This window comes from Garra rufa, chromosome 14 (assembly GCF_049309525.1).
Source record: "Garra rufa chromosome 14, GarRuf1.0, whole genome shotgun sequence".
Classification (NCBI taxonomy): Eukaryota; Metazoa; Chordata; class Actinopteri; order Cypriniformes; family Cyprinidae; genus Garra; species Garra rufa.
The window spans coordinates 28,445,612-28,470,691 of record NC_133374.1 but is presented as its reverse complement, the minus strand read 5'-3'; the positions used below and the strand labels follow the sequence as shown (position 1 = coordinate 28,470,691).

General features: G+C 35.5%; 1 protein-coding gene across 1 annotated transcript in view; it reads left to right on the top strand.

The window, feature by feature from the left end:
* nectin3a (nectin cell adhesion molecule 3a) overlaps positions 1–25,080 on the top strand; it is a 50,296-nt gene that overhangs the window by 7,698 nt on the left and 17,518 nt on the right. The gene's annotated exons all lie outside the window — the stretch shown is intronic.

Here is a 25,080-nt window from a genome sequence, read left to right as displayed (position 1 = left end):
CAGTCAGTCTCTGTTTACGGCTACTATAGAAATGAATGGGAAGTGCCATAAACTAAACCCTACCTGACGCAAAAAAGTTAGTGAGTTCTCTTATAAAACGGTGTAAACTCTTAAAATAGTACAATCTAAAATTATTGTTTAATTTTAATTGTAAAATGCAGGCAGCAATTACCAGGGTTTAAGTGCCTTTAAGGTTTCAGGGCATCTAAGCACATGTGAAAAAAAAAAAAGATATACTATATTATCATTTACATTTAGTCATTTTGCAGACGCTTTTATCCAAAACGACTTACCATTGGGGAATACATAAAGCGATTCATCTTAAAGAGGCAAACAGACACAGAAAGTGCTCGTAATACCATGTTTCAGGCATTGTTCCAAACAAGTACAAGCTAAAAAGGGAAGGAATAAATAAAGGGAACAACTTTTCTTTAATCATCAAGATGAAATCAAATAGTGTTGAAAGAGATGAGTTTTCTGCTGTCGCTTGAAGATTGTCAGGGAATCAGCATTCCGGATAGGAACAGGAAGGTCGTTCCACCAGCCAGGAACATTGAATGAAAATGTTCTGGAAAGTGATTTTGAGCCTCTCTGTGATGGTACCATGAGGCGTTGCTCACTAGCGGATCTCAGAATTCATAATGGTGAAATGGTGAATAATGGTGAAAAGTAAGCGGGTGCAGAGCCTGTGATTGTTCTAAATGCAAGCATCAATTTCTTGAACTTAACGTGAGCCACAACCAGTAGCTACTCTTATCAAGCTTGTAATGTCCTAAATCAATGATAAAATCAATGGCAAATGCAGGTCACTTAACACAGAAATATTATGTTTTTTTTTTTAAATGTAGTTTTCATTTAGGCTTTATGGGCTTTTGGGCATTTTTGGACAGGCCCCTTTTCTAAACGACCCCATTATAGTTTCCCAAAGGCTAAATTTCAGTGTTGTTATTATTATTATTATTCATGTAAAGAGTCCAGGGAATTGCACTGCAGTGTTTTTTTTTTTTTTTTTTTTTCAGATTAAGCAAAAAAACCTAGGACTAGTTTGCAAAAGTAGGGTTTTAAGATGTTTTCAATCATTTAACTAAAGGTTTAATTGACAGCAGTGGTTCTAGAGGCTTTTTTTTTTCAAAAGGTCTATTGTATGATATGTATATTGTGCGTATGTGTGAAATGTGTATGTGCACAATGTACAATCATTTACGCCCTCTATAAATGCGATAGCGCCTCGCCTCACCCCCAGTGGGCAATATCTTTCAAATTTGTCACAGACCTTTAGGGCCATGAGTCAAACAGGTCCACCAAGTTTCGTTCCAATCGACCTCCGTTAAGCTTGTCTAATAGGTGCTCAAAGTTCATCGGCCTACGGTGGCCATGTTTTGTTTTGTTTTTTGAGATATGCAAATGTCCTAAGACTGTGCATACAGATTTTCATGTCGGTAGGACAAGCGGGTTAATAGTTATGGCCGCTTTTTTTTTTTTTTTTTCTCTCCCCTCTTATAGCACCACCAAGTAGCCAAGCTTTTTCCAAAACTTTTTTCACGTGACCTCAGATTCAGCTCTTACAAACTTTTTGTGATTTTGGCCAAGATATCATATTCCATCCAAAAGTTAAAAGTTTAATTAGGCGAAAAACCTAGGACTAGTTCTCAAAAGTAGGTTTTTCAAAAAATGCGCAATGCCAGAAATTTTCTGAATCCCAGGCGTGCATTTTGTCTGGCATGAGTCAAAGATTTCAGTGGCATAAGACACTTGAGCTTGTGCCGAACGGTTTAAGAACTATAAGTGATTTCGTACTTTTGATCGCTGTAGCGCCCCCGCCAGGCCGATCGGGGTGAGTCTTGGTGACGTTGTAAACGGTGTGAGTACTATCATCCCTCCAAGTTTCAAGTCTCTACGGTTTGGTTTCCCTGCTCAGTTGTACGTTGAGATTGCTGATCCTTGGCCATTCAGTGCTATGCGCTTAAACCCCTAAAAAATCCAGCAAAAAATGCAACTCGAACATACAGTTACTTTATTTTCTAAACTTATTTGAAACATTTGAATACTTTGGGGTGCATAAAATTAAAAAATGTCAGGAGGATACTGCTGTCCTGACATTATAATTAAGAAAAGTCACATTAAAAGGCACATTTCTTCAAAAGAAAGCATTAGAAATGTAGAGAGAGAGAGAGAGAGAGAGAAAGAGAGAGAGATGTATTACATTATTAAAGTATTACAAATTCATTTAAAATGTGCCAATTCATGCAGAAAGGTGCTGAAAGAAAAAAAAAAAACAGTAAATAGCTGTAAATAGCTGTAGTTTGTCATTGACCCAATTGTCTTGATTGAATGCATGGCATGTCATTGAATTAATGTATTTTCCATTCTTGTATTTGCATGGTCACAGTCAGTATTGTCACTTGCAATGCTTATGCCGTAACATCAGATCGATGCAGCACATGCATTGACCATATTTAGATCTTTTCCGGGTGCATCACTCATGTGATTGGTGCTGAACGACCTCTAGTTTCCTTTACAGAATCAAATCCATCTGTTCATACTGCTCTGAGAGCCCCCTCTGTCTGGGCATTGGAACAAAGAGGGCATTTTATGTGCAATGATCTTCCATGCTGTCTTTGTAATTGTTAGTTGCTGTGGAAGTTTTTAACGAGGGCTACCGGCAGGAACGCAGTCCATGTGCTGTGATGTTGATGAGGCCTCGGCTGCGTTCTCTTTTGCTGTTGATGTATGAGGCAATCACAGGGATACGAAGGGTGTGGGGTCCTTGTAAAGGTCCTGCAGAGACATGAAGGTGGTTTTAGTGGAATTTTATTTCTATTGTAAATATGACCGCATGCTACCCCATGAGAGCACGAGTCCATGGTTTGGTATGACAGGGAAGCTTTATTGTGGAACTTGTAATGATTATTTAACAGCCTTATAAGGATTTCCTGTTGAACTTGGTTAACCTTTGGTGGGTGAATCTGCAGAGACCTGACTAAATTATGTGCCCTGTATTACCATCATTTGAGACCATGTGATAAGGGTCAATGACATTAAGTGTCATAAGTGTGAACAGTAAAGAGAATTCTTAAAAAAAGAAGAAAAATTAAAGCATGCATTTTTTTAAATATTAAAATATAAATTAATACTTTTTTTTTTTTTCTTTCAAATATCAAGAATGAATAATTCATGAATACCATTACATTTTTGGGGAGTCGCACACATGACATTTAACATCCTGAACAAACCTTCTGACCTTGTCATTAAAAAATAAATTACAGTTGAGGTCAAAAGTTTACACCCCCCTTTTAAAATCTGCAAAATGTTAATTATTTTACCACAATAAGAGGGATCACACAAAATACATGTTGTTGTTTATTTTGTACTGACTGGAATAAGATATTTCACATAAAAGATGTTTACATATTGTCCACAAGAGAAAATAATAGTTGAGATTATAAAAATGACCCTGTTCAAAAGTTTGCATACCCTTGATTCTTAATACTATGTTGTTACCTGAATGACCCACAGCTGTGTTTTTTTGTTGTTGTTGTTGTTGTTGTTGTTGTTGTTGTTGTTGTTGTTTAGTGATAGTAGTTTGACAAACAATCATGAAGGTCTCTATGATATTTTCTATTTTTATGGTATGTTTCATAATTGTTGGTCATGTCATATGACTTTTTATTGGGCAGAAAGATGCTAAATTGCTTTAAAAAGTTTAATCTTAAGAATTAATTTCTTTGAATGAGGCTTTTTGTTAATGATGATATCAGGACAATTGTATCACCTAGACGTTTTTAATTTATGCTCTCAAAAAATCTATATTAACTAGAATACAAAAAAAGGAAAGTATGCTCATCACTGAAAAAGTCACGAGATACATTTTTTAATGTAATGTATTTTAAAAATGTATATATTTGGAAAACCAGCATTGTATAATTGACCAGATTCTCCCTGGATAGAAAATTGGTGTAGGATTTAATAAAAAAAAAAACTGGTGAAAAGATTGCTAAATTTGACTAATAATTACAAATAAACAGTAAGTAACACATTGTAATAAATCTGTGTATGTGTAAAAAATAGTAAATAAGTAAAAAGTAGGGCTGTCAAACGATTAATCGCGATTAATCGCATGCAAAATAAAAGTGTGTGTTTACATACATAACAAGTAACACATTTAATTAAATGTGAAATTTTAAAATTTTAAATTTCATTTTTTAAACTGGTAACACTTTACAATAAGTTGTCTTTTGTTAACATTAATGTATTAACTAACATGAACGAACAATGAACAATACATTTATTACACTATTTATTCATTGTTGTTAATGTTAGCTAATAAAATTACAGTCATTCATTATTAGCTCACAGTGCATCAACTAATGTTAACAAATACTATTGGTGATTTTAATAATGCATTAGTAAATGTTGAAATCAACACCATTCATTCTTAGTTAATGTTAACTACTGTAGTTAACTACAGTTAACTTATGAACCGTATTGTAAAGTGTTACCTTTACATTAGCATGGTGGTTTTTTATACATAGCTTCATGATCTGTGTCAAAAGTGTCACAAGTACTTGATTTGTTAGGTAAACTGACACTAAATTGTCGCAGAATCTTTCCCACCTGTGCTAATGTTGCGTGTTGACTTTACAGCTAATGGTTGCACAGGTGGAGAAGGTATTAAATTGATGGAATCCAGGCAAACTTAAGGACAAAGCGCTCAAGGTGGGTGGTATTGGTTATCAATACCGATTAGTGTTCTGGTCTGCCATTTTGTGGACAGGGTGAAGAAAAGAAAGGGAGTGTGCAGAGAAAGTAAACTAAGTCCATTGTGTTTCATGTTGACTAAACTGCTGCATTACTTTGCTTTTTAATTCAGTCTTGTTTGTGTGCCCTTCCCTTTGTGACATCTTGAGTGTCCTGTGTCTTTGTTGGCAACATTTCAACCCCCTGAAAGCCTTGAGGAACAACATCTCATCCTTTGATTTTGGCACATGCCAGCAGACTTGTTTCAGTGGACTTTTTGGAGGACATATAGCGGGTTTCTGGTAACGTTGTTTCGCAAACCGAATCATTGTGTTAGTGATCCGAAGAATGTGAACAGATTTTCACACCCCTTTTGTTTGAACAGCCCTAAGTTGAGCTCTGCTTCCTGTCAGTGTATGCATGAACACCAAGACTCAGAAGGGAAGGAAAACAGTTCTCAGTGAGTTTGGGAAGGAAGTCAAAAACCCAGCCCTTGTATACTCGGATAGCGTGCTGTTCTGTGAAGCCTCATTAACAGCTCACATTCCATACCTTAGTCACCTTGTTTTGAAACTCACATTTTAATCAGGCGCTCAGAGGAATAATGCTTAATGTAGTGCATTTAAAATGAGTTTCCAGCTTGGATTTCAAATTAGGATCGTTTTTCAGAACAATGTGGTATTCTGAGGAAATCGTTGAGCAAGCAAGAGAATAGTGGCTCTTTAGAAACTGCAAAAGGAAGTCTTACGGGTCAGGAAGGTGCTAAATTTGGAGTCTCCAACAGTATTTAGAATGAGTGCAATTGTACTTGAGCTTAACTGTGGTTTCTGTGTTAAAACTGTTCAGACTCCGAGTTACCAAACACATACTACTAACCCTGCTGAAAAAAACGGCTAAAACCAGCCTAGGCTGGTTGGCTGGTTTTAGCTGGTCAACTAGACTGGGTTTAGCTGGTCAGGAGGCTGGTTTAAGAGGGGTTTTGGCCACTTACCCAGCCTGGCCAGACTGGTAAGGCTGGTCTTAGCTGGTCAGGCTGGGAGACCACCAGCTAAAACCAGCCTGGCCAGGCTGGGTGACCAGCTAAAACCAGCTACTTCCAGCTTAAGCCAGCCTAGGCTGGTTTTAGCTGGGGGTTTTTTCAGCAGGGAAAAGTAAAAAAAAAAAATCTACATTTAAATATCCTAACACTAATGTTTAAAATTAGGGTCTGTACGATGTTTATTTTTGAAGAGATTAATACATGTATTCAGCAAGGATTGATTAAATTGACCAAAAGTGACAGTAAAGACAGTAAAGGACAAAAGTTTCCCTGGTGAAAAAACCAGCTAAAACCAGCCTAGGCTGGTTGGCTGGTTTTAGCTGGTCAACCAGCCTGGTTTTAGCTGGTCAAAGCTGGGAGGCAGGCTGGTTTTAGAGGGGTTTTGGCCATTTTTCCAGCCTGGCCAGGCTGGTCAGGCTGGGAAACCACCAGCTAAAACCAGCCTGACCAGCCTGGCCAGGCTGGGAGACCAGCTAAAACCAGCCATTTCCAGCTTAAACCAGCTAAGACCAGCCAACCAGCCTAGGCTGGTTTTAGCTGGTTTTTTCAGCAGGGTTACATCCCACTTTCAGAATCTGCAAAATGTTAATTATTTAACCAAAATAAGAGGAGTCATACAAAATGTTATTGTTTATTTAGTACTGACCTAAATAAGATATTTCGCATAAAAGATGTTTACATATAATCCACAAGAGAAAATAATTGCTGAATTTATAAAAACGACCCGGTTCAAAAGTTTACATCCCCTTTATTCTTAATACTGTGTTCTTACCTGAATGATCCACAGCTGTGTTTTTTTTTTTTTTTTTGTCTGTTTAGTGATAGTTGTTCATAAGCCCCTTGTTTGTCCTGAACAGTTAAACTGCCTGCTGTTCTTTAGAAATATGGTATGGTAATTTGTCCCACAAATTCTTTGGTTTTCCAGCATTTTTGTGCATTTGAACTCTTTCTGTATGATTTTAAGATCCATCTTTTGACACTGAGGACAACGGAGGACATCATATGCAACTATTACAGAAGATTCAAATGCTCACCGATGCTTCAGAAAACTTTTTGAATTTGAAGATCAGGGTAAATTTAACTTATTTTGTCTTCTGGGAAACATGTAACTGTCTTCTGTAGCCTCTGAAGGGCAGCACTAGATGAAAAAAATATGATATTTAGGCAAAATAAGAAAAATTTACACTTTTACTCACTTTTCAAAAGTTTTTACCCCCGACTCTTCATGCATGGTTTTTCCTTCCGGAGTGTCAGTAAGTCTTTAAACCTTCTGTAATAGTCGCATTTGTGTCCCTCATTCCTAAAATCATACAGTCCTTGTTGGAAAGGGTTCAAATAAACAAAAATGCTGGATCATTCAGGGAAGAACACAGTAATAAGGGGATGTAAACTTTTGAACCAGGTAATTTTTACTATTATCTTTTATGTGAAATATCTTATTCAGGTCAGTACTAAATAAACAATAACATGCATTTTGTATGATCCCTCTTATTTTGTTAAAATAATTAACATTTTACAAATTTCTGAAAGGGGGATGTAAACTTTTGACCTCAACTGTAAATACAGCCTTGGTGAGCATTAGAGACTTCTTTCAAAACATTAAAAATGATACCAACTCCAAACTTTTGAATGATGGTGTATTTGATCATTTTAATAAGCTTTTCAAGTAAATTTGGTTGATTAGCACAGTATGGTTAAATGCAATTTGTACCAAAAGCGGGAAAAAAAACACGTTCTGCAAAGCCTTTTACACTTTTACACTCTTAAGTATCAATTCATGTTTATACCATGAAGATCGTTGCATTCTTGATTGAGTGGTTGACAAATGTTCTAAAGTCTTGATTAATTTTCTGCACAGCTATGAAGTAGTCCCACGATTTTGACTGCACTTCAGTTCAATATTTAGCATTCAGCTGCCACGTGAATGCTAAATGGGAAACTACACATACGCATACACACACACACAAAACCTTGTTACTCCATGTGCAAGAATTTAAAGTGTCACTTTCAAACTAAATGTAGTCACAAGCACACAAGCTCTCTTTTAGTCTGTTGGAGCAGAGCGGTGGCCCTTTTTCTAACCTCTGTTACCCAGCTCCTAAATTACCCACTGTTCATTCACACACAAGAATGAATAACACAGACACGGAAGAATTTTTCACCACTAATAAGCAGTTCACCCTTACATTGTTCGCCTTTGACCCCCTTTCATAATGTTAATGGCAATGCTTATGGAAAGCATTCTTTGTTTTGTCTCAAAAGATGTCAAGAAGTCAAGATGACAAGTGGAGCGTAGCTAGTGTTTACTGCAGGCAAATGAGTCTCAGTAAAGACTTCATTGTTTGGGGCTTGATTTTGGTGTGAAGGGGCGGCAACGTCTGACATCTTTAACGCTAACATTATTGATTCCTTTTTGCCTTTAAGTGCTGGTCTTTAATCAGATGTGAAAAGGCCCATAATAGAGAGCGAGAGGAAGCGTTCCTCAGGAAGAAGGAAATGTTCAGGGAGCCTGACTGAGGGAGGAGGCCTGTCAGAATGTTTGTGTTTTATTTGAATTAAGTTGGAGGCTTTCTTGGCACACAGAGAATTGTTTCATTGTTTCCAAGGAAGTAAATATATCAGCTTTCAGATGTTTTTACGACTAATAAGAATATGATTAACATATGTTACCAGATATCAATAAACACAGGTCAGGTGGCCCTGAGACATTGATTTGTTCAATCAAAAGTGTAGGTTTATGTATAAAACATAGTCTTCCTGTGAGGTTCTTTTAATGGGTCCAGAATAATAATTACGACGAGATTTTGTTTGGAATAAAATGGGTGTGTTGAAAAATGTAGTTTATATTTCTCTTGTTCACTTTCCAACACAAATAAGAAGCACTTTTAGTGCTAATGCAACAAAAATGAAGCGTGCAAGGTGTGAATTGAGTTCTTCCTTTATTTCGGTATTTTATTGCATGTATACAGTATTTTAGCTGTACAAAAACAGTAATAATGTATCATTACATGCACTTTGTTGTTATTCTAGTTATTTACCTAGTGGCTAATGAATTGGAAGTCTCATACAATAACATTATTTCCGTGTCACAAAATAAAGAAAAGAAGGATTTTTCTTCTTATAAATTCTTTAAATTAGATGTTCTGTTCAGTTTTATTGCTATTCTTTATCCGCTGTACAACAAATGCATGTATAGATGTAATGATCAGTCAGTCAGTTAATTAGTTTGTTTCCACTATTTAAAGTCTTTACTTAACAGGTCAGTTCACTCAAAAAAGAAAATTCTGTCATTCATTACTCACCCTTGTGTCGTTCCAAACCCATAAGACCTTCATTCATCCAGTGTTGTTTTTGACAACCATCTTAGATTTAGTCTTAGTCTTTTGGACTAAAATGCTTCTTAGTTTTAGTCAAATTTTAGTCACTTCTATATGTGATAGTTTTAGTCCAATTTTACTCGACGAAAAGTCAAAAAGGTTTTAGTCTAGTTTTAGTCAAAAAAAGGGGAAAAAGTAGTCTTTTAACAAATTAATGTAGGTCAGGAAGTATTTTGCTGTTGGGTAGTGTCACTTATAAGTTCTGAAAATAGCAGATCTATAGTTAAACACAATGTGAGCTTCCGGATCGACTATTTTCACCAATAATTACAATAATGAAGGAATGTTTTAGAACATAAAAGACAAACAAGGATGGAATGCTAAGACGGCTTGCCATACTAGTATAGCAAAGAGTATTTAATGCTAAAACGGCTTGCCATAGCGGCAGATACTTTTTAAGTTTTAATTGGCATGCACAATAAGCAGAAATGTCATGCATTTTAAATGTCTGACGGACCACCCACTAACATTTTCGTCTATTCTCGTCTCGTCAACGAAAACTCACACACGTCTCGTCATGTTTTAGTCATCAACGAGCCATTTTTATCTCGTTATCGTCATGAAAAAAAGTGGCGTCAACTAAATGATTTCGTCATCGTCATCGTCATCTTCAAAACACAAAATAAGGTATTTTTAATGAAGTCCAATAGTTTTCTGACCCTGCAACTGACATGTTCAAGGCCCAGAAAGGTAGTAAAGACACCGTTAAAATAGTCCATGTGACATCAATGGTTCAACTTTAGATTTTATGAAGCTACGAGGATACTTTTTGTGTGCAAAGAAAACAAAAATAACGACTTGAATGGTGGCGAAGACTGACACGAAAGAGAAGAAATTGTTGAATAAAGTCGTAATTTTAGTTTTCTTTGTGCACAAAGTATTCTCGTAGCTTCATAACATCACGGTAGAACCACTGATGTCACATGGACTATTTTAACAATGTCCTTACTACCTTTCTGGACCTTAAACGTGTCAGTTGCTTGCTATGCAGGATCAGAAAGTGATTGGAATTCATCATAAATGTCTTGTGTTCTGAATATGAGTGAAGGTGTTACTGGTTTGGAAACGACATGAAGGAGAATAATTAATGGCAGATTTTTAATTTTTAAATGAACTATCCCTTTAAAATGGCTTGAATATAACTCAACAGCCTTACCTCATTTAGAATTCATGAATTTTCAAAAGAGTCCTGCCTCATCCGAATGGTAATGTGTTTTATGTATCGCTCTCAACAGTGTCAGACACATGACAGTAATTGATATCAATATCATTAGCCTTTGGCTTGACTACATTATCAAACAGCTAATAATATGTTGCTGATTTAACACAAACCCTGTTACCGTAATATGCTAATGATATGAAGAGCCCCACCCCGAAGTTGACAGGATTGGGGGATTGTTTGTGACAACTGGAAACTGCCTGTTTCCTGTTGTACACTGCCAGTTGTACCAGAAAATGCAGGAGGTAATACACGGCAATAGTGTTGACTGATGAATTTGCACATTGTTTGTCTTTAAACATTTTGACAACAGTGGTAAAAACTTGATTTTCACCACAGGGATGCTTTAATTATCAAACCCATTGAAATAATAAACATTTCCTGATAGATTATTCACCCCCATGTCATTCAAAATGTTCATGTCTTTAGTTGTTTTTGAGGAAAACGTTCCAGGATTTTTCTCAAATTAGTGGACTTCAAAGGGTCAATGGGTTGAAGGTCTAAATTGCAGTTTCAGTGCAGCTTCAACAATCCCAGCCGAGGAACAAGTGTCTTATCTAGGGAAATAATCTGCTATTTTCTAAGAAAATACAAATTTATATACTTTTTAAACACAAATGCTTGTTTTGCAATAGCTCGACCTCACGCATTACCTAATCATGCACATGTGATGTAGGCAGAAGTAAAGACTCAGTGTTTACAAAGGAAACATGCAAAGAAAGTCTAACACCCGTTACAAAAAAAAAACAGTAAAACAATGATGTTGGACAATTTTGAAGAGTTTTTCACCCTACCCTACACTCTTAAAAATAAAGGTGGTTTACGATGCCATAGAAGAACCTTTTTTTGTCTAAATAGTTCCATAAAGAACCTTAAACATCTAAAGAACCTTTCTGTTTCACAAAAGGTTCTTTGTGGTGAAAGAAAGTTCTTCAGATTATAAAAAGGTATGGAAGAGATGGTTCTTTAAAGAACCTTTGACTTAATGGTTATTTGTGGAACCAAAAAAAGAATCTTTTGAGACAGTGCAGGAAAATAGGGTAAAGAAAATAACTAATAGTTATCACCTTACTACTTACCCAGTTGCTTGATTAATTTTTTGTCTTACAAATTTTCTAAAAAGTTAGGTTTAAATAGGCAAATGAGGCATTATTTAATGAAATATGTGCTAATTTGCAAACCAAAATCTAAACACTGGTTGAAGTCAGTTTCAAAATCCTTGTTTAATTTGTTTGACATATTAGAGGCAAAAGTTTTTACAGAGGGAATTTCGGGTATCTCATTTCATCACGCCATAATTCAGAAAAAAAGACAGACAGGAAACACTATTTTTTTTTTGGCGAATAAAATGTTGTATAAAACCAAGCAAATTATATATGAACAAATCCCTCTGTAAAAACCTTCAGGAAATAGACAGGAATAAAAATGTAAAGTTTGGCGTGTGTAAGTGTTACTGAAGTGTAGATTTATGGCTCAGTGTAGAAGAAAAAAACTCATTTTGAGAAAACAGCCTTTAAAAATATGCCTTGTAATTGAAACTCTATTGACACAAATAGATAAAGTGCTTAAAAAGAAACACCTAACAGTGTTTTTTGGATGTTTTCTTTCCACTATTCTAAAAAAAAACACTTTATGAAAAACCAAAAAGCCCAAATCTCAAACTTGACAGGTACATTAAAAAACAGTTCTTGTCTGCAGTGTCTCCCCTTAAAGCACTTTTATTTTTAAGAGTGTACCTTTTTTAACCAAAGTACACAGATTAAGAACTAACCGCGTGTGACTTTTATTACGCTATGCGTGAAGACATGCATGCGCTTCGCAGAGCTAGTGCAAGATGAGCATTTGTGGTTAAAGTATATTTTTTCTTTTTTTAGAAAACGACAGATCGTTTCACTATAAGATCCTTATTCCTCAGCTGGGATTGTGTAGAGCCCTTTGAAGCTGCATTGAAACTGCAATTTGGACCCTTTAACCCTTTGATCCCCATTGAAGTCCACTATATGGAGAAAAATCCTGGAATGTTTTCCTCAAAAACCTTAATTTTTTTTCAACTGAATAATAAAATACATGAACATCTTGGATAACACTGGGGAGTGGAAATTTTCATTCTGGAAGTGAACTTCCCTTTTAAAGACTAACTTGACTATAACCTAATAGCGCTACTGATTCAGTGGACTAAAGTTATTCTTGTTTCACAGTGTGTCAACATTTTGTTTTCAAGCAAAGCAAGTTTCAGCAAAGCCTTTTTTCTCAGTCTGTGGTTTTAATCCCACATAGATTGATTCCTAAGACAGAGTGTTTTCTTTGGGGCATCCAACCACAAAGATATTTAAATATTTATGATTTCCTTTTGGAACCCAATATAATCATCCCTAATGCATTCAACATTTGTTCAAGCCTTGAGCGTACTGTCTCTATTCTGCACAGTAGTGTCTGTGGGTCCAGCAATCAGGTCTTTTTAGGAGTCATGAACTTTGATAACTTTATTTTCCCTTCCTCTTTTGGCATGGGTTTGTAAGACCCTCTAGGAGAATGGTTCCTGTCACTAAACTCAATGACCATAGCACATGGCCACAAAACAGCACAGCTAACTAGCATTGGTATGTCAAGGACAGCTGTTGCATGTCACGTCTCTTTAGCCTCTGACATTCATTATTACATCATTGGCATTGTGACCAAAGGTGAGGAAATTCAATTAAAGTCACACTGTCCTCAAGCAAACATCTAATGAGAACTGACAGCAAACTAAATCAGTGGTCTATCTGTCTGTTAGTCAATCTGTATTTAGCAGCTTTAAAGACAGTCATGGAATAGAGTTGTTTAACCACAGCTATTTCTTTGTTTTTTGTTATGCACATTAGTGGTCAAGCTTCATTTTTTATTTGTTGGTTTTTCTCACATCACCCTTATTTTCTGCATGGATAATGAGAGGGAAAAACTGCTGAGTTTTAAAAGAACAGTTCATCCAAAATGAAAATGTCATTTTTTTTTTCAGTTATGTTGCCCCAAATCTGAATCAGTGTATTTTAATATTATTTACATTCTACCATTGAATTTATTAATAATTTGTATTAGCTTGTATTGGTAAATTTTCTGTTTTCATTATACGTTTTACACTGTAAAAAGTTTTCACCAGTTTCAACTTAAAAACTTAAGTTCAGCAGCTGCCTTAAAATTTTAAGTTAAATCAGCTTAAAACTACAAGTCATTTTAAATTATTAAAAAATTATAAAAAAATTACTGACTACAAATTTTGAACGGTAGTGTCTGTGTATATATATATATATATATATATATATATATATATATATATATATATAAGATTTCTATTTTAAATACTGTTTATTCATCAAAGAATCCTGAAAAAAGTATCACAGGTTCCAAAAAAATATTAAAAAGCACTATTTTCAACATTGATAACAAATCAACATATTAAAATGATTTCTGAAGATTCATGTGACACTGAATACTGGAGTAACGATGCTGAAAATTCAGCTTTGATCACAGAAATTAATTTGATTTTATTCTATATTAAAATAGAAAAACATTATTTAACATCGTAATATTATTTCACAATATTGCATTTTTTCAGTATTTTTAATCAAATTAACGCAGCCTCGATGAGCATAAAAACATTTGAATGGATATTTTTTTGTTTGTTTGTGTATTTATTTATTACGTTTAATGAATAGACTTAAAATCTAAGCAGTTATTCACTAAAACTCTTGCTTTTCTTGATCCCTGTTTACTTTTATTGTGTGGAAAAGACAAGTGTGAACATTCTTCAAAAGTTCTTATTTTGACTTCTACAAAAGGAAAGTCATACAGGTTTGGAATTAAATTATCAGACGTAAATAATGACAGAATTGTTGATGGACTGTTCAACAACAAGACTTGTTGTCATCTAACCCTACCTCAGTCTGATCTCTCATAAAGCTTCTTATATCTTTTATAGTGCACTTCTGGTGACGTTCATCACCTCTCCACTGCCATTATGACATTAACAAAGCATTCATTTAGAATGTTCTCATTGGTCTCGTCCTGCCACATCACCGTGGTCTTAAAAAACAACCCTAATCTGAGTGAGCTGTTGCGTGCAAGAGAAGAGTTTGGCCTCGTATGTTTCCTGCCTTTTTTGAAATCTGAAAGTAGGGGATGCATCAGCCGGTTTTCCCCTCCCAGTGACCTGACAAAAAGTCCAGGGGCTCTGGGACAAGTCTCCCCACACCGAAATGAAGTTAAGATGTTTCACAAGAGGGTGAGGTCAGGTTCGGATCTCGGTTCACGCTGGGGCACTTGGCGCGTGAGACGAGGAGTGGAATGCATAGCGGAGAGCTCGAATATACAGTTGGACCCCATGAACAGCTTGTAGTAGTTAGTGATGTCAGGAGAGAGAAAAACAAACACAAGGAATGCTTCAAAGCCCGAGCATATCTCTTTCATTAATTCATTTCTGATTTGTTTCCCCTTCTTGTTCTCACTCTTCCTCGCCGTTCTGTATAGGGACCTTTCAATTTGTTCCTTGTTACCTTTGCCAATTTTTTTTTCACTTAACGCAGTCACACTATACCTCTCATTTCCTATTGAGTCTTTAAAATCTGATTGGCAGGGCTGAGCTGGCCCTCAGATGACTTTCGCCAGGCCTACTTGCTTTTTGAAGTTTTATGTATTAAGCCAAGCCTGGATTGAGGTAACGATAGAAGCCTTTAGATTAAAATATCCTCAAGCAAAGTTTGCATGCTTGTGGATGCTTGTGAATGGTGTAATCGTATCCATTAAATGTTTGTATTGGCTTTCAGTCCCTTAAATGACAGATCAGAGACTGTTTCATAGTCTTTGTTTTATTATTTCATGTTAACAACAAATGCAACCAATAGAAATTTGCCTGTCTGGCCTTGATTCAGATATCTGAGGTTTAGGCCATCTGTTCATCTCTATTTAAAGAGCAGGACATCTATAGCTATACTGTTGCATATCAGACTTTACGAAAAGAACTTTGTATATTAAAGAAATATTCAGGGTTACACAGCTTAAGTGGTATTGACAGCATCTGTGGCCTGAAAAGAATTTCAATGCATCCCTCAGTTTGGTAGAACAAAGAAAAAATAGCAATGATCCAACGCTATCTCACTACCAATTCGTACATCTTTTATTAGGTGGCTAATTTGTACGACCTCAAACGATTTTGTACATTTTCTGTGAGGGGTATGTTTAGGGTCCGGGTTAGGGGTGGTTTTTGAACCCTAATGGTGCGTTCACACCGGATGCGACTTGCGCGGAAAAAACGTGCTATTCGCGCGTAGTTGAACGCTTGAACATTTGAGTAGACATTTTCTTCACAACAGACGCGAATTCGCGTCATGGGAGGGGCGTCTGCCACTCGTCAGCGGGAAAGTAGTTGTAAAATAGGTGAATGAGCTCAATTTGCCAGCTTTAGCTTGCTTGTAGTCTCAATATTTATGTATATGTAGGTCAAATTGAGTAAAGAGCGTTTTTTAAAATTTACCAGATTGTCCGACCTCTTCACTCACTTTCTTCCTAGCAAGATTTTTATTCCTGTTTCTAGAAAAGTCCAAAGATGTATCGTACAGCTCCGAGTTACCACAGACAGCAACGGTGATTTTGTCCTCCATTGTTGTTTCGGATTTCTGCCACCGTCACTACTAGAGCAAGCTCCTGATTGGTTAACGCGGCGCGGATTTTCGCCAAAGTTCAGATTTTTGAACTTGCGCGATTCGCGCAAATGGCGCGGCAATCGCTTGAAACGCTCAATGCACGCCGCTCAATTCGCGCGTTTCGCGCCGCAGGATGGCTATTCGTGTCTTTGCATTGACTTAACATGTAAATCACTCGCGCTTGCCGCTTCATTCGCATCCGGTGTGAACGCACCATAAGGCATAGACGGATTTTTTTTCATAAATCATAAGTTTTTTTTTTTTTTTTTGCTGTTTAATTGTTTGAAAAACCTACTTTTTCGAACTTGTCCTAGACGGTTTGTCAGATTTTCACCAAAATTGGCTCAGATCAACTTTAGACCATGCTGGCAAAAAGTTATGGAACTCAAGTTGATTAATCAAACCGTTCTCGAATAACACACAAACGAATTCTACGAAAAGCACACAAAAATGGATATGAGGCTATATCTCCACAATGGTTTGGCGTATTGTGACCAAACTTGGTGTGTGTAATAACAAGCATGACCTGAGGCTAACTGCAGTGTTTCGGTGCTGTGCCAAGTAGTGGTCAGAAGATACGAAAAATTGCTCTTTTTGCTTATGACTTCTCAAAATCACGAAACTGGTCTCTTTAGGTTTGGAACCATACCCAATTTTCCCATGTCAGCCATTTTGGGCTTCGGCCATTTTTTTTATTTTGTTGTAAAATGCTAGAATTTATGAACGCATTGATGTATTGTTACGAAACTTGGTATGTGTCCTTGGCACCATGCCCTGACTTGTACTCAAAAAGTTTGGAGGCAGCCAAAAGGTATAATGAAATTTAAAAAAAATTTGAAAAATGCAAATAACTTTTGTTTAAATTAGCTTATTGTAATGAAACTGGTCTTAATATATTCACTGGATATCGCAGAGAACATCGATACCAATTATGCCATAATTGGATGAACTTACTGTCCACCTTTTTGATTAATGTGGAAAAACTACTTTTTCAAACTCCTCCTAGACTTTTACTCTGATTTTCACCAAATTTGACTCTGATCATGATCATCTTCAGACCATGCTGACAAAAAGTTATGGATTTTGTGTCAATAAACAAATAGTTTTTCTTTTAGTGCATCAGCGAATTTGCTGGAAAGATGCCAAACTGTATCTGAGGCTGTATCTCTGCAAAGCTTTGACATATTTGTACTAAATTTCGTATTTGTCATTCACACCTCACACTGACCACGCCACATAAATTTGATAACAGCGCCACCTATTGGTCAAGAGTGATAAGTAATTCATTAACCATTAATTATGAAATTTAATTGCATTAGCCTATTACAATGAAACAAAATGGTCTCAAAATATTCCTTGGGTCATGCTGACAATATAGATACCAATTATGCCATAGTGAGACAAACTTCCTGTCTGCCATTTTTATTTATGTTGAAAACCTACTTTTTCAAACTCTTCCTCGAGCGTCGGTCCGACTTTCACCAAAATCGAATCAGATCATCTTCAGACTGTGCCGATAAAAAGTTAAGAATTTTGTATCGATAAACAAAACCGTTTTTGCATAGCGACGCAACAAATTTGAGGCATGATGCCAGACTACATCTGAGGCTGTATCTCTGCAAAGCTTTGATAAATTGACACCTAACTTTGTATGTGCAATTGTCTCTTTACTCTGACCACACCAAATCGATTTGATAACAGTGCCACCTATTGGTCAAAAGCGAAATTTTAAATCATATTACCAGAGGTTGTATTTATGATTTTTCAGCCATTTTGACTAAAATCATCCTAAACTGGTTTTAATTACTTATTGTTGCAGTTGGTCTGCCACTCCGTGCTCCCTATTTTGCCTCTGATTGTGCTTGGCCTCATAATTGCTGCTTGCAGCTATCTTTTGAAGTACTAAAATAAAGTAAACTAAAACTACACAACAAAATTACTAAAACTTTAGATGGGAACCAAAAAAACTAAAATCTAATTTAAAATAATGATAAAAAAACAAACTACATTGACGATAAATTAGAAAATTACATTTTGTTTCCTTTGATGGTTTTTACACATTTTTGCACAGATGAGGAGGTTCTTTTAAGTGAACACAGAGCAGCCAGTGTATTTTGAATCCCAAATGATTACTTTAATCAAAAACACATCCCAATCAGTCTAATGGGATTTCTCAACATGACTCTGTTATTTTTAGTAAATCAAACACATAGAACTGTGAGACTTAAATAAGTGTTCTTATGACAATGTGTAATTTATTGTACACATTATGAATTTTGTCACTAGTGTTTTATAAATGTTTATTGAAGGAATATATTTGTTTTAGAATTGTTTTTTAATGCATAGTTAGAACCAATTATTATGTTTTATTATTTATTAAGTCATATTATTATTTTAAATGTAATCTCATAATTTAGTCATTAAATGGCATTTATTTTTATCTGTATTTTTTAAAAGTACTAAAAGAATCATTAATGAAATCATTAAAGCTGCAGTCCGTAACTTTAGGCACTCTGTAGCGTTTAATAAACAGAACTGAATGCGTCTTGTGGAAGAATTTTGTAGCCAGAGATACTTCTCTCTGTTTTATATAACAGAGAGAAAAAATAAAATCAATAATAAACTTCTTATAGGTGTTCCATAGTGATTCAGGATAAGCCAAAAAATGTATTATAGAAGTTTAGTACATTTTAAACACAAAATAATTACAGACTGCAGCTTTAAGAAACGGGAAGTTTTAGAAAAGTTACATTACATTTACAATTCCTTTTTTTACTGTCGATAGAGTATAACCTGGCATATTCCTTTAATTCTGTTTTAATCAGTGTGGTTTGTGGCAAAATTCACACACACTCTTTTTCTGAGATTCTAGACAGGCCAAGATGGAACATGTGCCATTTGTGGACGTCCAAACTGTGTAGCATACCACAAATTTCATCAGGGTGGTGCGTATAGGTTTTTGGAGTTGTTTTCACAGCCGACTGCGGGCCGATATTTTTGTCAGTGTGTGTTCGTTATCCTCCCTGATGAGCACCGTTGGATGTGTTTGTAGAATGTATGTGTGTACGTGACAGGGCAGGGTTGCGAGGTCAGTGGTGGGTTGGCTGGTAGACAGGTGACAGCTGCTCCCACAGCTCAGACTGCAGTGAAGTGGAGACAGCACAGACTGTGTGTTGTTCTGCCCTAAACACAACAAACATGCACAGGGCAACCGTAAACATAAAGCATAAATAACAGGCCAGACCTTTGCATATGACCCTGGTTTTCCAATGATAAAGTAATACAACTGTATTCAGCTAGTGCTTGAAATAGTGATTGTCTGGTAGTACATACTCATGCAACACTATTACCGCTGTCATTGAAGCAAAAAGGGGACTGAGAGTAAAAATTATGTTGTCTTGCATTCTAAGAACTCTAAATCTCCTTGTGCTCACCTGGGTTTTGATGTGGCAGCCCGACATCAAACGTCAGACCACATCTGAAGTTTGCCTGGTTTTAAGTTTTGTTGATAGTTAAGCACAGTTTTAAGCTCCATTCATTATAAGTAGTCATTATAACGTCTTACTGAACGCCCTCAGCTTTGGTTGAAAGTCACTTCACATGGTATTTTTATAATGTAAAAAAAAAAGAATTTACATTTAAAAATCTTGTAGCATTGAATTGGACAATGATTTTTATTCTAGATATTTCCTCTTCATTAACATTTGTCAATGGGTGTCTTCATTTGTTTTGCTCTACCTGATCTCATGACGAAATCCTACCTGTGGGAACTTTTTCACAAGACGTGAAATACGTACCAATTAGTAAATATCACTGCAGTTTCCAACAGAAATGAACACTAGAGGCAGTAAAACAGCGAGCATTTGTAATCGTTTTCTTACACAGTTATGATTACAGCTCCATGCGTTTCACTTTTTGGAGGTAACAAGCTTGCTCGGTAGCTCAGCTGCCACGGAATTGGACTTAGGATGTGGAGTCCTTGGGTAAGAATCCCTTGAAAAACATGACTCACGATGAAAGAGCTGAAAGATGAGACATTGTAAAAACAAGCTAAAACAACATGTTTGCGATTGCCTTTTTACGTCACATTAACGTTTTGTTCATACTATCGAGTAGGTTCAGTGCAGTGTAAATAAAAATAATAAATATAAAAGTAATACATCTTTCGAATCTGTAAAGACTAGATTTATTTTTGTGCACCCACAATAACAACGAAACGCTGTGCTTTTGTAAAATAACTAAAGCAAACGGGATGTGCTTTCTGCTGTCTCTGTCTCTGCAAACTTGAGCGTGAAACTTCAAAACTCCATGTATACTTGCCTTACAGACATGAAAATATATATAGAGAGAGTGAAATGTCTAGCCTACTTTTAAATAAAAAAATTCCAATAGAAAACAAATATTCTTAGATTATGTATAATCCGTATGAAACATGCATACAGGCGCATCAACACTGCGGAGATGGCGAGTCAGTGTCCCGACTTCATCTCTTAAGCCAATAAATTATTCAAACGTTTATGCAGTCTCCTTGCTGTTTTTTCCTGACACATTCATAATTATTATATCTACCGGTGTGCTGTGGCAAACCTTTTTGCGTGCGCTATTTAGGCAATCAAAGGATCATTATTATGATTTCTATGGTTTATTAATAAAAGTACAACTAATAGTCAAATAATGCTTAAAATTAACTTTTTACTAGTCGACCAGAAAAAAATCTAGCCCTACTAGAATCACTACCTTATTGTATAGTTTATTTAGAATTTCATTATACTTATATTTTTAGTGACGGTGCTTTAAATCCACCAGTACATTTCAAGAAAGTTACTAACTGTGAGTTTTGTGCATTAAAAGTCTGTTTATTTGTTGAATATCTGTCTGTGGTCTGTGTGTTCTTGCATTGAGCCTGTGCTATTTTTGAAATATTGGCCTTTATACACATGCAAACGTTTTTGGCTGTTTCGTCTCGCCAGATGCCTTTTTTTCAGTATCTTACGTCATGAGCATTGCATTACTGAGAGTGTCACGCTGACACTTTTCGAAACTCCTGTATTCTGCTCTATTGTTGCACTTAGAGTTTTAAGCACAAGGCATATCTTCTTTAAACGGACACAAAGAAATTCTTTTGGTCCTATTTATGCACATCTTTTGTCTCGCATTGTCGTTTTTTCAGCGTCTTACGTCATGAGCATTGAATTAAGATTGTCACATTGACACTTTTCGAAAACCCCTGTATTCTGCTCTCAGATTTTTTAACACAAGGCATGTCCTCTTGAAACGGATGCAAAGAAATGCTCTTGATGCTCTTTATACATGTCTTTTTTAATAACTACTGATTTTTGAATATGTATATGCTATAGTAGTCAAACTGATTAGGAATAAAATAAGGGTGAGTAAATTAAAGATTTTTAATTTTTGGGTGATCTATCCATAACAAAGCAGTAAAAATTGAGTCTTACAGGTAAACCGGTGCACCCTCCACTCAGTTTGCCGATTGACGTAAATGACTCTTTAACGATCTCAGTGTGAATTGAAATGGGTGATCCTCTGGTCTCAGCAAATTTGATATTCAAGCAGTCAGCCAGATTGCAGTGTAGTCTCTCTCTCTCTCTTTCTCTCTCTCTCTCTCTTTCTCAGACACACACACCCTCCCTCTGTCTTTGTGTGTGTGTGTGGTGGTATTCTTGCAATTACAGGGTGGGCAGGGGAACAGGCAGAGGGAGAGCCTGCACCCATACAGGCATGATATAATAGCAGAGGTTTACCACTAGTATGCAGCTGCCAAGGTTTGAAAATATCAGCCACTATTTAGTGCCTCCATAGACCCACTTTTTATGATATGGTCTCGTATACCCAGCCTATGTATTTTAAATAGTATGGGTTTTACCTTGTGACTGTTTTGATGGTAGGAACACTTCTTAGCACGGTCATTTGTACAAGCAGCATTAAATGCTCTTAGTTCTTTTTAAAGAGAGGAAAGCTTAGTGTCTCGATTAACAATTTTTCCATCCAAAGTGCAGCAATTTGTGGGCTTTAATGACTGAGGAGATTTTATTTTCACCGCTCGGTGTTTCTCTCAAAATATGTTTTGCACAGCTCCAATTGCGTAGCCTATAATTTCTGTGTTTTCCAGTGATCTTCACGGAAATGTGTTCTTTTGTTTTGCTTTCAGGACACTGTGATTTCTTGCATGAGGTTAAGCTGCAGCGTGTTGTTGTTTACTAAACAAGAGTGAATGTTAAAGGGATAGTTTGGCCAAAAATGAAAATTGAACCTGTATGGAGATCAAGTTTTGTTTTGGACCCCATTGGCTTTCATTGTATGGGCAAAAAGTCTTCTAAAGATGTGTTATTTTCCAATCTTTTCACAAGCTTAGTGAGTTTTGCTTTGTATCCATGCAAGGTTACTAGGAAAGAACATGGAATGGAAGTGACGAAACTATCTGTAAAATAATGTTTACATGAAACAAACAAGAAGTACGCCAGTAATACAGCACCAAAAGTTCAACTGCTTAGAAAAGAAGGCTTACAAAAACTGAATTTGCATACTGAAGAGTTCATGTAAATGCTTTAACAAAAAGAATCTTCACCATCCAGTACACTTTCTTTTTGACTTTCATTATAGTTGCATTATTGAGCATGTTTTTTTTTTTTTTTCCCGAAACTCATGAATCAGAATTATATATTTTTTATATTATTTATTTATTTATTATATTACTAACAAAACTAACAAAAAATCATTGCATTTAAGTTTACACTACCCTTAAAAAGTATGAGTCAGGTTATTTATTTTTTATTTTTGAAAACTCTTAAATCTGAATTTTTCTTAGTTGTAATCAACAGCATGACAAACATGCTTTTGACATTCATTTTTAAATTATTATTTTTTGTAATCATTTTTGTATCATACTTAACACAGGCTTTTATGGTCATTTTTTTGCAACAACAATAACAAAAAAATCATTGCATTTATGTTTACACTACCATTAAAAAGTATGCATAATTTTTTTTTTTATTTTTTTTTATTTTTTTTTTTGGAAACTCATGAAAAATAATTATTCTTAGTAGAAATCAACAGCATGACAAACATGCTTTCGGTATTTATTTTTAAATTAAATTATATTTTTTAATTGTTGTATCATATTAATACAGGCTTTTATGGTAATTTTTTAACAACCAAAAAAAATCTATGCATTTGTTTACACTACCATTAAAAGGTATGGGTCAGGTTTTTTTTTTGAAAACGTATTAATTAGAATTATTAATGTTAGTAATCATCCACATGACAAACATGCTTTTGACATTTATTTTTAAATAAATTCTTTATCATTTTTGTATTATATTTAATACAGACTTTTATGGTAATTTTTCACAACAAAAAAAATCATTGCATTTAAGCTTACAGTATTATTAAAAAGTATATTTCTATTAATTATTTCTTAATGAATTTATTATTTTATAATGTTTATATAATTTTTAATACAAGCTTTTATGTTGCATAAAAAATTACATTTATGTTTACCATTAAAAATCATGGGTCAGTTTTTTTTTTTAAGAATTAATTATTTTATTTAGCAGGGATGCATTAAATTGATCAAAAGTGAAGACATGTACATTGTTCTAAAAATGTGTTTTGAGCAGCAAATCAGCATATTAGAATAATTTCTGAATGATGCTGAAAATGCTTTGCATCACAGGAATAAATTACATTTTTTTAATGTACTGAAGTAAAAAACTTTTTTTTTTAAATAGCAATTATATTTCTATATATTTATAAAATATTATTTTGTGGGATAGCATATATACACTTTTTTGTAAAAGGATGTAGAGGTATTTAATTTCAACATAAATAAAACATGCACAGTACAGTATGAAGCAAGAATATTTTTGCTGTTTTCCCAAATAAGAAGAAGAAAAATGATAATTTTTCCAACTTAATAGCTTTAAAACTGTCAAAATTCTTGAGTTTAACATCATTGTGTCTTTGATGGGACCCCTTATGGACCCTGTCTGTTCTCTTTCTCTTCCCAATACCTTTTTTCAATCATTCTCTTCCATTGTCTTAACTGCCAGCTCGCCAGAATATCATGTTTACATGAATCAGCAAATACCTCCAGTATGTTCAAATAAACATGCAAAGGGCACAGGCGCAGATTAAAGAGACCTATTAAACAGTAAAAAACTCCTAAATTGCCTGTTGGTGTTTTTCATCTTGTTCCAGCGGATTTATTAGGCAAGGTGCTCAGACAGTTAACAGAGAGGACAGTCGGAGCGTCCCGCAGTGTGACGCGGGGGTCTGTATGGTGCTCATTATGGATGTGAAGCACGGGCTGTGTGGCACAGCACTCTCAGCCTGCTGCAGTTGAGAAAGAAGGCCTCCCGCATGGGGCGTAATTAAGGCTGGGGAAAACACGAGCCCTCATTATCTGCCTTACGCGATCTCCCACTACTGTACTTCAGTTATGACCTTTCAAGGGTTCTCCTGATGGAAGTGATGTCAGCAAGAATTGACAGATGGAACTGGTTAAGAGCATCCCTGCTGAACTAAAAACAGCTAAAAACAGCTTTGGCTGGTTGGCTGGTCTTAGCTGGTTTAAGATGGAAGTAGCTGGTTTTAGCTAGTCTCCCAGTCTGACTAGGCTGGAAAAGTGTCCAGAACCCCTCTAAAGCCAGCCTTCTGACCAGCTATGACCAGCTAAAACTAGCCAACTAGTTTTAGCTGTTTTCTTTTCACTAGGGATATAACGTTTTAAACTGATTCACAGTAACAATTTATAGTTAAGGAGCTTTTCTCTCAGCTACAGTTGAAGTCAAAAGTTTACGTACACCTTGCAGAATCTGCAAAATGTTAATTATTTTACCAAAATAAGAGGAATCATACCAAATGCATAAGATATTTCACATAAGAGAAAAAATAATAGTTGAATTTATAAAAATGACCCTGTTCAAAAGTTTACATACGCTTGATTCTTAATACTGTCTTGTTACCTGAATGATCCACAGCTTTTTTGTTTAGTGATAGCTGTTCACGAGTCCC